Genomic DNA, 11,185 nt, shown 5'->3' on the forward strand with positions numbered 1-11,185 from the left:
CGGCTAGTGTCGTACCCTCTTCTTTTTTCTTCCCCCCGCAAGATGCAGGGCCTGAGTTGGGATATATATGGCAACATAGTGACCCAATCCTTTTATCTAGCAGTGTAAATATCTCTCTCTCTCTCTCTCTCTCTCTCTCTCTGTCCGAGCATTCAGCAAGGGATGAAAGACAGGGGAGGAGGCTAGGCATATGTGTTGGAAACAGGAGAGATGGAGATATTATATTTTGTTTATCAATTTACACTACGACTGTCCAGGTAGTGTCCACCTGACAGCTTCATATCGGCAGTCATTGGCAGCACGAAGGTGTGTATGTCACTATTTGAAGCAGGCCAAAGGTGATAAGTTGGCAGGGAGAGACGGGATGGCACCAAAATGGACACCCAGACCAGTAATTAGAGGGAGGAGGGGGTGGGAGAGGAACGATTTTTCGGGTGATATTCAGTTTGAGAGTGGAAATAAGTGCCATCTTACACGCTGTCATGTTGATCTTGAGTTAAAACAGGCATTGGTATCAGCGTGCGATGAAAACGTCCGAGCAAGAAAGTGTGGTCACTCATTACCACCACGGCGGGTTGAGCACAAGCCAAGCTCATTTTCTTACTGGTCTCAACATTGCCAGAGAAAAGGGTCTCTTGTTTATTTGATCGATGGAGAAAAAACGATGATTGTGTACATCCTTGTGAAAGTTCTTCCTCGGCTGGAGACCAGACTGACACTGACTGTGACAATTATCCAAGTGTTACTCTCAGATGTAGTGGCGGTAGCACTTTAGATTAAAGGCCTAGTTTCCCTTCAACTTCAACTTCAAGCATTGACACATCCGTCAGCGATACTCGTTCTCAAGGCAGTCAAGAGAAACTCAGTCAAGAGCAGACCAAAACAGTCAAACGAGATAAGTTTCGTGAGAAATGGAAAACTGACTTTAACTGGCTGAAAACTGACGAGAAAGAGACAATGACAGCCAAGTATAGCAGTTTCCAGACTTTGCCACCCTGGCACAGATAGCGCTCATCATCCCCGTCTCCAGCGTTCCGTGTGAGAGGGGCTTCAGTGTTTAGAATACGATTAAGACGTCATAGGCCTGCAACCATACTACTGGTACCACAATTGTGAACTGACTGTGTTGTATACTGAAATTCAACTAAGGATGTTAAAAAATGTGTTTGTTAAAAGTGGTAGTTCGTTAAAATCACAGACTATAGTCAGTTGTCAGAGGCTTGTTGAGGTGCGCGCCATTGGCAGACCTGGTTACTGTACGAAATTTGCGTACAATCTTACGAAATTGAAGACCGCTGTACGATTATACGCCAGACATTAAAATTATACGAAAAAAAAAAGAATTATTAAAAAAAAAAGAAAAAAAAAAAGTATATAAGTCTGAAGAGGACTGTGTGAGCCTAGAAAGCAATGTGTAAAGAGGACTGTATGAGACCAGAAAATACTGACCAGTGCAGTGACAGAAATGAAGGGCTGACTCAATACTGCTGACAGCAGCTAATGCAAATTTTCCTCAGAGGTCAAAAATAAAAATTATGTTTTTCTATCATTCGTTTTGTGTCACATTTTCAAATATCTAATAGTGTATGGTTTTTTTTTTCTCAACAAAAATGTTTTAATTTACTTTCAGCACAAATTCTTTCTTACATGTATTTACAGTCTTTAAATAATGGGGTTTGAGGGGGAAATAAAGCACAGTGTGTACCGCGAGAACGAATTGTACACCTTAAAATTCTGATTGTACACATTTTTAGCCTCATTTGTACACCAGGAAATTTTAATGGTAATCAGGTCTGCATTGGGAACACTTTGTAGATAGTGGGAGCTTAACCCCACTACCATCCCTGGCATTAACAACCTTGGAATCGCTGTTTGCTGCTGTTGTGATCATAATTGTTGGATTCGACTGTAAGAGAAAATTGAAATGTGCTGGAAAACACATAAATGATTATTAAATTGCTTTTCTTTATTCTTTTTTTAAAAACAGGTGACAACAGAGCAGGTCCCACCATCTGTCAGTGAGACATCAGAATGTACATTTCCAGCTTTGAAAATAGCACCAAGTAAGTAATCAAAGTTTCATAGAATTATAGAATTTAAACTGGTAACTTGAACGGATTGAGAGCTAAGCCTAAGGAAACCTTGTCATACCACATGGCCGAGTCCCAATCTGCAAATTTGTTATGTGTGTCACTTGGCCGAGTTCCCGCAGTGGGGCACTGCGGTTATGAAATTAAAGGCCCCTCCTGTTTTTGGAACCGCAGGAGCTTTCTAGTTTGCTGTTAGGTAGATTTTTGGTTCCTCTTTCCTGTCATGCTCTCTTTTTCTTCATGAATTCTTTTCTTTTTTCTGCCTTATTGCTCATTCACCTGTATTTTTTCCAAAAATCTCTTCTCTTGCCGCTTGTCTCGCGATTCATGTATAGTTTAATCTGTTAGTGTTCTGATGTAAGTCCAGCAGTAGATAGGTTAAGCCTATTTTAACATACTGGAAACTGGTAATCTTCCAGTAGGTATTAATTTAGTTTTACTAAAGCCTGCTGGGACACAAGTAATGGGTTAGTGCATTTGTAAACAGGAATCGCTTGACAAGTGGCCCCCTTCATCCCCCCCTTCCTCGTCCTGATATGGCTCTGCGTAGTCGGCTGGACGTTAAGCAACAAATAAACAAACAAACAAAAATTTCCTGGACCCTCCCAGTGGCTGTGAAACATTGAATCAGTCTGGCAATGACTGAGATAAACACGTGAAGTCGCCTGGCCACTTTTCGCTTGGGGACACCATCTTGGAACCATGCAACAGCTCGTCCCCTCTCAAACTTGTTCAATTTTCGTTGTGGAGGCATTGTCAGATAATGCCTAATACTGGTGGTACATCTTCTCAAACAGCCAAGCAAGTGACAGCATCTCACACATAAACAGCAGTGCTTGCACGTGCGTAATGGTTTTCCATGTGGCTTGTGCAATGTGTTCGGGCTGAACGGTCCAAAACAAGGTCCGTCTTTGCAAGTTTCCGCTTTTTCTTTTCCTACCAAGCTCAGTAGTAGAGAATCCCGTGCAATTTTACCACTAACACAACATCGCCCACTTACAGCTGAACAAGAATTCATAACAATTTGGTTTGACTGAGAAATAAATAACAGTAGCGAACTGATTTTATTGAGCACCTGTTTTCTCATAGTGATCCTTAACTTTTTGTGAGTAGTGTAGTAAATAACAATCAAGAAATAACGAAGTCTTTAAACCACAATTTCCCAGATATTTACAGTTTTCATTTTGTTTCAATTCACACCACAAAACATACACTTCGCCTTTTGCTATTCAGTCTCAAGTCTAAATAATAATACTGTAGTATAAATCGTAACTAATTTTCTTCACACCATCATAGACATAATGTTGCCTCACATGTTCTTTGTACAATCGTTGGTTTTCACAATAAATATTGCATTACTGTAATTGTCTTCTTTTTCTTTAACAATGTCTTTCCAAAAACAAACAGCCAGAAGGCGAAGGTTAGTACGAAGACAAGGAAAAGCACCACAGCGCGGAACACAAAGATTCTAGGCATGGTACCTAAGATTTACATTCAAATGCTTACATTTCCATACTACCCACATTGTCAAAATGCCAATAATTATTCAAAACAAATGTTAACTACTACCTAACTTCATTTCAGACCCACACCCATTAGTATACACACATTCTACATTTAAACCATTCGTCGGCCCCCTGTCAATATTTATCGACTAAGTTCCTTGTAGGCCTCGGCCTCATATTGTTAGTTACCAAAAAGCACACTTTACTTGGCTTGTTTTTCTGAAACGGCTTTTAGAATTGGTATTGTTTTAGTGTTTACATTATCGATTGAAGGCAACTAACCCGCGTAATACCGTCATCTTTACTGTGTTGTATAAACAGACCGCAGTAACGACTATGTGTCAAAATTCACTCGCTCTGCACGGGCTCAAGAAAGCGCGAGGGTCTCCACACAAGAATAAACAATGTCACAATTTGAAATATTCTGTTTTAAAAACATTTATGATATTTGACTGTGCTTATCTTTACCCTGATATCAAATCAGAGTGCATCTGATCGATTAGAAAACATGGTGTAGTGAACCTTTAAGGAACCACGCTTTTTTCTTTTCTTTATCATTGTGAAATCTCATTCTCTATTGATTGACAGCCTATCGACAAGCCTGTAACATGATTGACCACCTCCAGTAATACATGTATATTAATACCCCTCTGTTCAAAGTTGGTGTAAGTATTGTGAAATTAAAGGAAAGGGTAACCCATAATCACTTAAAGATAGGTTTACTTTTTTCATAATCAATTTTCTTTATTTCAATAGGTGATGGTGATTTGGACAGTGCACGTGATGGCGCCTCCATCCAGTCTGTCACATATGCTGAACCGCTTGGTAAGTTTGCACATACTGTAAAACCTGCGACCACCCCTTGTCAGTTATGCCATATCAAAAGTGATCTTACATTGCAGGTGGTCTTAGGAGGGGGCCGCTAGAAGTTGAACAGTTCGAATAGACACATACAGAAGCCTTAGGAAACCTTGTCATACCCACATGGCCGAGTCCCAATCTGCAAATTTGTTATGTGTGTCACTTGGCCGAGTGTCACTCTGCCGATATGTCCACTTAGTTGAGAGCCAGTCTGCCGACGGGCTTTAAGTCCCAGTTTGCCGAAAGAACACGGATATTACGGTTATTATTATAGCAGGTCATTTCAAGTGATATTGTGCATAAGAGTGATATTGTGCATAAGAGACGGAGTTAGGAGACGAAGTTTCGCTGGTAATATTGTGGAGTAATTCTGTAATAGGGTACTAATACTAGTATTAGGTAGTCACCGTAGTGTATGTCTGTTATTTATGTATATTTATTTTCTAAATGACTTTTTCTCATAGTTTTTGTACTGTTTTTTTAACCTGGATTCGAAAAATAGAGGAAATGACCTTGACGTTTTCAGCGTCTCCTAATTTATAATTTTGTAAACATGGGTTATCCTAGAAGGACTAGCAATCCACGTGTAATGTCTTGTCCATAGTTTAAGATTTAGTTAAATAGCCATGAGATGGCTCTTCGCAGTCGGCTTGGCTCTAAACAACATGAAATAAAATAAAGTGGCACACATAAAAAGTGGGCACAGTGGGAGTCGGCGAAGAGGACCGTAAAAAGGTTCAAATTGCCTAAGTAGACACGCACGGCCAATGTAAGTGTCACAATTCGTCAAACTACTATTTGATAATGTTGTTTTCCACTAGTTGTTAAGTTTTGAATCTCCAACAGCCGATATTGAACCCATTTCTTACCCAAAACGAAGCTATTTCTGTTTGGATCTTGCCGGAAGTTGTCGTCTGCTAGGCGGAAAGCGTGACGTAGCTGTAACCACACTCTCTGTCAACCATAGACGTGATCTACGTAGTCAAGTTTCATTTGGTAATCACGTGAATCACCTTTGGTTATAGGCCTCATATTCTTAGTTACCAAAAAGCACACTTTATTTGGCTTGTTTTTCTGAAACGGTTTTAGAATTGGTATTGTTTTAGTGATTACATTATCGATTGAAGGCAACTAACCCGCGTAATACCGTCATCTTTACTGTGTTGTATAAACAGACCGCGGTAACGACTATGTGTCAAAATTCACTCGCTCTGCACGGGCTCAAGAAAGCGCGAGGGTCTCCACACAAGAATAAACAATGTCACAATTTGAAATATTCTGTTTTAAAAACATTTATGATATTTGACTGTGCTTATCTTTACCCTGATATCAAATCAGAGTGCATCTGATCGATTAGAAAACATGGTGTAGTGAACCTTTAAGGAACCACGCTTTTTTCTTTTCTTTATCATTGTGAAATCTCATTCTCTATTGATTGAGTTAGTTAGTTAGTTAGCTGTTGCTTTTCGGGTCCAGCGGACCATAATAGGCCAAATCAGGACCCCACAAGTTAATCATTGCACATTTTTAGATTAAAACACTTCTAATACATAAAATCCGTAACGTCACCCGAAGGCAACCAAAAAGTCAAAGCAAAACCCTATATGTCAAATAAACTAGGTTGTTTTAAAATTCAAATCTTAAAATAAAGACCAGACTCTTTTAAAAACTCAAAAAGAGCTGAAGAGCTGACCTCTGTAAAAATACTTTTCAAGCTCGAGGTGCCAAAATACTTTTCTCGTTGATCATACAGATCAGCACACTCGGTGAGAAAATGACTCACAGTAAAACCAGTATCACAGGCGTGGCACCATGGTGCCTCTTCTCTTTTAAGCAGATGAACATGAGTGAGATAAGTGTGACCAGTATGTAACCTGGCCAAAACACTTTCTTCTTTTCTACTTGAAGCCACTAAAGGAAGTGGCTTTAAAAGGTCAGGAAGAGTTTTATACAATTTGTTTTCCGTGCAGGCAGACCAACGGTCTTGCCAGAGTTTTAAGCTGTAACAAAGTGTCTTCCTACGCAAGTCAGTAAAAGGAACAGACTGCTCAGGGAGACGAGGAACCGCCAAATCTAGAGCATCCTTTGCTGCCTTGTCAGCAACCTCGTTGCCATTTATGCCCATATGACTGGGCGCCCACATAAAATTGATAATCTTGCCTTCAGAAATAAGCTTAGTATGAAGGTCGTGAATGTCGACTAAAAAAGGATGAGTAAACTTTCTGGTGGATATCGCTTCAAGAGCTGAAAGCGAATCAGATACAATCAAATTAATAAATTGAAAAATTAATTTTAATGCCAAGATGATGGCCCTAAGTTCCGCCGAATACACCGACGAACCATTAGGGATCCGGAGTTGAAGTGGTTGATGTAATTTCTTGTTAGAAACTGCTGCCGCAGCAGCTGAATCATCTTTGAGAGAGCCGTCAGTAAAAATAAATTCATACTCTGTGTACTTTGAGCACTGTTCAAGAAACAGCTGCCTAAAGACAGAGTCCGAGGTTTCATTCTTCTTGAAAGAAGTTAGGGAAAAATTGACGGTTGGGTTTTCCAACTGCCAGGGTGGAGTGTTTGTTGTCAAAGGATCGTCACAGACGGAATCAATATCTATAACAGCCCTTTCACATTCAGAAAGCATACGTATGCCGAAAGTTGGTATTTCAGTAGGTTTGGCTAAAAATTTGTCCTTCAGAATGGGATTAATAACACATTCATGAGCAGGGTTTTCGGGGTTTGCCTTTAGCTTAAGGTAGTAGTTCATGGAAAGCCGGAGTCTGCGGATCTCCAGAGGAGGTTCTCGCGACTCGGCATACAAACTATCCACTGGTGTTGTGCGAAAAGCACCCAAACAAACTCTCAGACCCTGATGATGGATGGGATCTAAGGCCTTGAGGACATTTCTCTTTGCAGAACCATAAACAATACAACCGTAGTTCAGCTGTGGACGGACAAGAGACCGATACAGACGTAACAATGTTGCTCTATCAGCCCCCCAATCCGTGTGACTAATAACTTTGAGAACGTTGAGACCCTTTTGACATTTGGTTCTTAAATACTTGATGTGGGGTAAAAAAGTAAGGTTGCTGTCAAAAATCAGACCAAGAAATTTGACTTCCCCCACAGAAATCAGCACAAATTAGGTATACCAAACATGAGCTGAAAATGTACTGAATTTGTACCTCCTGCCCAAAAATGTACTTCAAATGTACTTCAAATGTGCTGCAAAGAAAATTCAGTACATTTTAGGTACACTGAAAATGTACTGCAGTTTTGAACCAAGTTAGGTGGTATACTGAAAACATACCTCTATTGTACTGAAAACATACCTCGTTTAGACTTAACCACTTTTTGATGTACTGAAAATGTGCTTTTGTTGGACTTAGAAAATATTTTGTATGCTGAAAAAGTACTTCAATATGACTTAGAAAACATTTTGTGTACTGAAAATGTGCTTCTTTTGGACTTAGAAAATATTATGTATACTGAAAACATACCAAAATAACTTAGCCATTTTTTGCCTGTACTGCAAATGTACTGCTTTGACTTTGTTACTTTTCATACTGCGAGTGCCAGTTGGACTTAGAAACATTTTGTGTACTGAAAATGTACGACAAACACTACGCCATTCAATCTTTCATCGAGCCATTTTCTCTAGCTGTCATCGATAGTGTAAATCAAATGCATATAATATATATATATATATTTGACCATATGTTTCAGTTAACTTAAAGCAAGACATTACAACTTGCATCTACATTCTTAATGATATACACGTTTGCCTTCTTCTTCCACAAACATCCAGGTACCATTCAAACTGGAATAAATACACCAACCAAAACACACATGTATACAATATTCTGCATTATTTATTTTAACAAGACGGCACAGTAAATTAACTTATTCAAAATGTTCAATTTTTTAATATTTTTTTTATACCTAAAACACAGTTTAAACTTCAAAATAAGCAGAACATAAATATGTTGCTGCATCCACTGGACAAAAGAATGTGATTAAAAAAAACTTTAAAAAAACAACAACACCTTAGTGATTTGAAAACATTTCTGGTCCAAAACCTACTTTTCACTCTTGTCTGCATGGTGGCTAGTTCTAAAAATATCGCCCAATCAAATGAAAGGAGACAAAAGTACACCGCCATTTTTGAAGCTGCCATGACTGAAACAGTGCGTGTAAGAGTGGATATTTTCCCAGGAATGCATCTGATGAACGAAGCTTTTGAACTGGATATCTAAGTGTGGGATCAAAGTCTACAATATTGTTGCAATGTTGAGATGCACAACTACTTCCATGCGAAAAGCCAGCCGGTCCTTTGACAACGTGGAGTTCTAACCATGGCTGACAGTGACACCTCTGCTCTACAGACTACACTATCTACAGTCTACTTGCTTAGTCAGAAACGAAACATGAAACATCCACTTTGCCTCCACCCGAATCGCAATGAGTGACTCACTCTCTTCACAAACCCTCTTCACTCTTGTTGGTAAGTAATTGTGTTGATTGTTTTGATACAGTGGTATTTTAACTTTTAGTGTAGCTATTGTGCTGACCCAGTGAGTCGAGTGACTGAAAAGTGAAGTTCAAGGTCAGTAGACACAGTCACTGTCAGATATGAGATAATGGGACTGGTAGTGGTAGTATGGCACGAAGACAAAGAAATACACATTCTTTACTCTTTTCAAACTTTCACTTACTGAAGTTACTGTTACCAGTGCCACTAGAAATAGAACAGAACTTAGCTTTGAGTTTGAATTTGAGCACTTTAGTAATGAGTCATTGGCCATGGACATTCTTTATACTTTAGGCCAAAAAAAAAAATAGGTGTGGTTACGGTAACATAGCCAAAAAAAATAGGGTAGGTAGGTAGGCAATCACTTTTTTTTTTTTTTTAACTTTTTTTTCTAATGTGTACAAATTAAACCTACTTGACAGGGAAATAAGTGTGCGACACGGGCGCTTTCGCTTTCATTGCGTTTTTTTGCACTCTTTTGTTTTTTGTTTTTTTGACAAATGTAATAAAAAGTTATAGGATCGGCCCCTAAAAATAGGGTAGGTCGGGTTACCGTAACCACACCTATTTTTTTTTTAGGCCTTATAGAGCCTCACTTGCACCCACGAAGAGTGCTTGCATTCGTCATTTGTAATATTGCCAACCAATTATTTCCTTCCATACATTTAGTATTTGAAAATTAGCAAGTTTAACTAATTGTTTCTCTTCAAAATTAAACTAAAATAATCAAATGTTGAATTGTATATTAAGTTATTATTTAGACTAGCTACTATTAGTATTACTTTATTAGACAAAAGTAATAATAACTACTATGCTGGGTTTTTTTTTTCAAGTATCCCCTGGATACATGTGCGCAGTGAAGAGTAGCAAATAAGCAAATCTATATTTGTTTTATTTATATTAGCTATGCAGTTGGCGTCGCTAGAGTCAGCGTCGCCAGTCACCACCATCACGACAAATATTCCTCAATTTGCAGCGATCGTGTTGCCAGTTAGTTTATTGCTTCATTCTTTGCTTGAAGCCTGATCCTTTCTGTGCATGTGACATTTAGAGCAGATCCTAATAGCAGCTAGTGTCTTTTTTTCAAAAGCCTTGAAAGTTGAATGTTCTCACGTGTTGCTATGGGATTTTTTTGTTTCAGCCTTCATATGACCTCGATGGTGCACCAACACCGCGTGCAACAGTAGCGGCTAAGGCGCCGAGATCAGGTAACTAACTAATTATTCCCTATCAAAAAACAAGAAGTAAGTTTGTTGGAACGTTTGTTATTGACAAAACAATACATTCACAAATATATATTAAATTACAACAAACTACCGTTCTTGGATTTTGATTCTGAATTTTGGAACGTTGTCAGTCTTTTTGTTTTTGGATTTATTTAATTATTCCCTAACAAAATTATGATGTGTCTGCTCACTTTTTAAGTGCCGACAGTTTTGGTTAATGCTTTAGTAACATTTTTTATTTATACATGTGCATAATTGGTATTCTTTTTTTCAGTTCTAACCACAGCACCTGGCCTGCACTGAAGCCTGCAAGGCGAATGCAGCTGCACTGAGAGAGCAGGTCAAGGACCTGCAGGCCAAGGTCACTACTGACTAGCCTGGAGGCAAGACAGCGCGAGCTGGAGGGGGAGCTGATGGCCAGCTATGCTACACAAGGTATGTTAGGTATGATAGCTGCATACCTGCCAACTGCTACAATGTTTGGCGTAGCATGCTCCGATTTTGCAGTCATTGCTACGCCAAGCCAAAAGCTGCTATGCTCAACAACAAAATGACAAGCATCCAAAATGTTCACTTATCCCTCGACAATCAATAATGAACATAGCGTAACTAGCCAAGTACTGATGCCTGGGTACCACTCCGTTATGACTCGATGTTGTCCACGTGACTTGCTTAGCCATTTGTGAATTTTGTTGCAAGCATTCGCATACTGCGACTTCTGTCTTGTGTGTGGCGCACCTTAAATGTCAAAGCAGCACCGCCCTGATATGGCCCTTCGGCTGGGCGTTAAACAAACAAACAAAAAATTCAGATCTATCACTGTAAAAGAAGGTTCTAAAAATTAATCACTATCACTTCTGGTACTTCAAATCTTATAAAAAAAATCTTGATCTCTTTTAAAAAGTTAAAAATCTTGTCCGGGGGAACATCCCGGATCTGAAGCAGACAGAGATGCATTCATATCAATTGATTGCACAA

The sequence above is a fragment of the Littorina saxatilis genome, linkage group LG3 (assembly GCF_037325665.1).
Source record: "Littorina saxatilis isolate snail1 linkage group LG3, US_GU_Lsax_2.0, whole genome shotgun sequence".
In the NCBI taxonomy this organism is placed as follows: domain Eukaryota; kingdom Metazoa; phylum Mollusca; class Gastropoda; order Littorinimorpha; family Littorinidae; genus Littorina; species Littorina saxatilis.